This window comes from Vicia villosa, linkage group LG1 (assembly GCF_029867415.1).
Source record: "Vicia villosa cultivar HV-30 ecotype Madison, WI linkage group LG1, Vvil1.0, whole genome shotgun sequence".
Lineage (NCBI taxonomy): Eukaryota > Viridiplantae > Streptophyta > Magnoliopsida > Fabales > Fabaceae > Vicia > Vicia villosa.
Window position 1 is genome coordinate 154,485,289 of NC_081180.1, and position 5,661 is coordinate 154,490,949.

The following is a 5,661-nucleotide window of genomic DNA, read 5'->3' on the forward strand; positions in this document are numbered from 1 at the left end:
ATGTTATTTGATTTCTAAAATGTATGATTTTTTTTTTAAGTGTTTGGAATTTAGAATTCAAACTAGGTCAAAAATAAGAGAAATTATGAGTTTTTAGATTTTACAAATCGAACTCTTTAAATTCTAATATATGAATTGAGACCGACCAGAAACAATAATAATTTTATTAAAATCAATTATAACATAAATAAATATATCAAAATATTTTTTTATAGATATCATATAATTAGTTTTTAATCATATACTACATGTTAATTGGATTTTGCCTAAGTCTATTGGATCATATTCGCTCTTAACTTTTGTATTATCACCATCTTTTTCAAAATCACTAAATTGTATAGGTTTAACATCATCTTCAACTGTGACATTACCCTGGTTGAATTCATGTGACATTACCCTTAATATGGTTGAATTCATTATATACCTAACCATTTTAGGAATATCTACACCCTTAATCATATGATTCTGATTAATTTTGTCTTTCTCGTAGTGGACTTTTAAGAAGTATTTGACAGCAGTTATTTGAATGTATTTGTAACAGAAATTATTTTTGTTACACACAAGCAACTAACAATATGTAATATAAATGAAAAATATATATATTACTTGCATGAAATGACTGTTATACAGCATTTAAAACAAATGAGTCATTCCTTTTAGTTTATTTGGCCTCGTAACAGAAAATATATTACTAAGAACTTGTATTTACATAGTTTAACCGCATATTTTTATATTTATGCAATAAAAATTTCTCACATCCGACATAATAATCAATTTATCCTCAAACAGAGTCAACTTCTGTAAAATTCATTGCATGTTTGACCTGGTCGAATCTAGATGGATTATGGAATGAGATTCAACATACCATTCAGGTAGCGCAGAAATAACATGGGATCCACAAATACCATATTCTTCCAAATGTATATCCATTAAGAAGGAATAGTATGGCGCGCATTCTTTCTACTTATGCATGATGGTCGTTGTTTTATGTGTGTTCTTAAGGGAGATGACATGTCCTTCACATATAATAAACATTCTTCAATAAAATTGTTAGGTTGTAAAGTAAGTTAAGACTGTAGAGCCTAATTTTTCCAAAAGAGAGTTAAGTACCTAAACTTAATTATAACATCACAGGAAAAAGTAGGGAGGATTATTAAATCAAATATTCTATGTTTGAGCCACAAAATGGGATTTAAAAAAAATCCTAATTAGATTCTTATATTGGAGATGAATGATGGTGCCTTTTTGGAAGTTAAAATTCGGAAGGTATAAAATATGTGCGTAGGAAGTTACCTCCTTCTAAAATTTACATCAAAAAAATATATTAAGACATACTCTTCTACTCTTCTGTAGGGGTGGCAAAACGGGCCCGGCCTACGGGTAAAACCCATTTTACCCGTCATTTTTTGCGGGGCGGGCATGAATTTTGAACCCGCATAATTAAGTATGTCTGCCCCGTCCCGTAAAAAAACGGGGCGAGTATGACACGGTCACGGGCAGCCCGCGGGTATTTTAAGAACAACTAAAATTATTTTTGTTAATATCTCTTTAATTATTTATGGCCCAAAAAAAAAGCCCAATATCAAATGAAATTAGGGTTACACTTACAAACTTTCTGTTGCTATCCAAAAGAAAAAAGATCACTTTTTCACTCTCATACTTCAGCGGCGCTTCTCACCATCTTCTCAGCGGCACTACTTCTTCTCACCATCACTTATAGGTTTGTTCTCTCATAATCATACTTCATTTGTAACAAACACGTTACAATGAGAAGACAGTTTGTAAACTCACCATCACTTATAGTTTAACGATTGAGAACAAACCTGTAATGTAACTCATTGAGAACACTTCATTTGTAACTCACCTGTAATAAACAGTTTATGTAAACAGTTTGTAACGTGATGGTGAGTTTATGTAAACACGTTATAACTCATTGAGAACACTTCATTTGTAACTTACTGTTTACAAACTGTTTATTTTATATAGTTTATTTCATGAGTTTACAAACTGTTTACAAACTATGTAGTTTATTTATAGTTTAACGATTTATATAGTTTACAAACTGTTTATTTTATATAGTTTATTTTATATAGTTTAACGAAAATGGATTCACTTGTTATAGTTTACACAAACTGTTTATTTTATATAGTTTATTTTATATAGTTTATAATGCTTATAATGGATTCACTTGTTATACTGTTTATTCACTTGTTATATGCTTGTTGAACTTATGTTGAACTACTAATTATGTTGAATTTAATTATTGGATTTGAATGTAGGATATTACAAGTTTGTTCTTATTTTTAACTACATCTTTTTATTAATTATATATGTTTTTAATTTATAGCATGAGTGGGAAAAATTTTTTTTTTTTTTAAAAGAGAGTAGCGGGCATGCCCGCATGTCCGCTATTAAACGGGGCGGGCCTAGTAAATGAGCCCGCGTCTACTATTTTGACCGCCCTGCCCCGTCCCGTTTTTTTGCGGGCTTTTGCGGGGCGGGCCTAAACGGGGCGGGTGCCCGTTTGCCACCCTTACTCTTCTATAACGAATTATAAGTATTTTCTTTTTGTTACGTTTGCTTATTAATGTATTTAGTTAATATATAATATTAATTATTAAATGTATCAAAGAAATCACATTTGCTCATAATTTATTACGGAATAGTACTTCGTAAATTATCAAATGTATCAAAAAAAATCACATTTGTTTATAATTTATTACGACATAGTACTTCGTAAATTTTATAGTTTAATAATATAAGTACAAAAAGGTAAATAAAACAGAGTATAAAATCTGGTACTTTAGTATTTGATTTTATACATTTTACTAGAATAAAAAGTGCCGTTACACTTTTACACATTTTTTTCCAAAGTTCTAACTCGACTATAAGGATTCTTCAATTACTAATTAAATTTTTTTTAGACAAGTTTACTATACACACAAAATGATAGGATGGTTTCGTTTATTCTATCCTAATTAATCAATTTGGAGAACTTACTTATCTCCAATGTCAACCGAACAATTGACTTTCCCACACTTTTCTTCTTAGTGATCCCTATCACTTAATGAATATGAGTATCAAGAGTTTCCGGTTTGATGATCACCCTCAATCACTCATATCTTTTTATGGGAACATCCTGGAACTTGGAAAAATGCAAAACATAATGGACATGTAATAAATTACACTTTTGATGTAATCGATTACACCCTTTGTATGCTTGATATATTTCACTTGCATACCTTATTTTGTGTGGTTTAGGTGATGAAACTCATATAGTACTATGATGTTATGCTAGGTTCATACATGAATGTGATTGAATTAGCATGTGAAACCCTAGTTGGTTTAATTAGAATGGTGTTCCCATGAAATGATATAAATGATCAATGGTGGTCACCAAACTAAAAACTCTTTATACTCTATTTGTTAAGTGATAAGGATTACTAAGAAAAAAGTGTGGGAAAGTCAATTGTTCGATTGACGTTGGAGATAAGAGTAAGTTCTCAAAGTTAATTAATTAGGATAGAATAAACAAAATCGTTCTATTGTTTTGTGTGTATAAGCTTGCCTAAAGGAAACTAATTGATAAGTGAGAAATTCCTAGGAGTCGAGTTAGAACTCCGTAGGAGAAATAGGCGTGTAGAAGTGTAATGACGCTTCTTATTCGACTAGTATCAATAACATGATTCCAAAATGGGGAATTCGTTAAAGAAATTATAATCGGCTTGTTCTGCTTACGAGATTTCAAAAGGGGAATCCGTTACGTGAGGATATTGGTATCAGAACGCGTAATGTCAGCCGAAATGTAGCCATCTTGTATAAGTATAAGACCCATGCAAAGGGAGGCGGGTTTAACTATAAGACCTTGCCTTAAAGGGCATACATTCAGGACTCTAGGGGGTAGGTTGTTGCGTAAAACCCGCTCGAATGGATATATCTGGGATTCCAAGGGTATGTCATTCCATAAAAACTGTTTGAATGGATAAATTAGTGAGATTCATGTTGTTCATTTTGACTAACCAACTCTTATAAAATTTTCATGGTCGCGTAGCTAAGTGCTCGATAGTTTATGCAGATAGAAATAATAAGAGCTATGTTCTATTGTTAGTATTGAATGTGTTGGTATGATATTAGATCTTGTGGTAAGATTTAAAGAAATCGTGAGCCGAGTGGACTCATGATGTTGTCTAGAATCCACTAAGATGTAGAATCTCACCCCACCCATGTCGTTTATTTTAGGTAGCTCGAAGAAGGACAAGGGTAAGACCAATATACCTTGAAGATCCTGAAGACTTGTATCTGTTTTATTTTCCGATGTGCGGTCTTAACCTGAATCCTAATATTATACTCATGTATTATGTAACGAAACAAGAGAACGTATAACTTATAATTTCTCACATTACATAATCTGTAAATCACCTAGCAACACAATCATGTAGATTTTAATGAGGTAGTTAGTCAAAACGTACGGAGTGGACTGCTAAGCATATCCATCCAGGTGGGTTTTACGGTGCGATCTACCCGCTAGAGTTTTGGAAAATGACCACTAAGGCAGGGTCTTCCGAATCTCCTTGTCTCCCTTTACTTTGGTCTTATACTCTAGATAGAATATACATCCAAAGTGGCCTCAGGTGCTCTGATAGTTACTATACTTATACGAGAAATGAAACACAAAAATTAAGCTTATTTTAGTTTTATACAACACATGAAAATTAATATCCTATTCACATGAGCCATGTAGAACAATAGAAGCTTCAGATTTTTATGTCAAAGTTTTTGACGAACCTCTAGCCCAACTAATGTTTTGAACGTCCTTAATGAATGGTTATCTGTTGCCCACTAAGGTAAGGTTTTACAGATGTTTCTTCCCCCTTCTATTGAGATCATGTCCATTATGGATATGAGTGTAGAACTCCAACATAATACACATTTAGAATTGTATTAAGAAAAAATGTTAATATGGTACTGAGTGCATACATATAGCATCTAAATGGAATAGTGAATCATGTACAAAACCAAAATACAAAACAGTACATGAAATCTAAAAAATGTTTACACACTACTATAAAAGATCACACAACAAAAAATAAAATTGATACAAGTCTTCAGGATCTTCACGATATTTTGGTCTTGCCTTTGTACTTCTTTGAGCTACCTGAAATAAACGACGTGATTAGGGTGAGATTCTTTATCTCAGTGGATTATAGACTACACCATGAGACCATTCGGATCTACATGGTTTCTCGAATCCTTACTGCACGACCTAATATACTAATAACAAGAGAACATAACTTTTATTATTTCTATCCGCATAAATTATCGGGCACCTAGCCACGTGACCATGTAAATCTCATAGGAGGTGGATAGTCCATACGAACAGAGCAAACCTCAATAACTTGTTAAGAAACGTAGCGAAAATTTACATTCTGAGCTTTCTGCCTCGCCTCGCTTGGAGCTCGATTGAAGCTTGCTAAACGAGAGTTTTGAGATTTCGGTAAAATTGATATCTTTCATGTTTCCACCATAAAATGGGATTTATAACTCTGATTGATCCATTGGAGAACTAGTCCAATGGTATACACTTCAATGTAGAAAAACCATACTTGAATTTCAAATATTGGTCGATTAATGATGACAAAGTGTGGTTGCATATATGTCTTG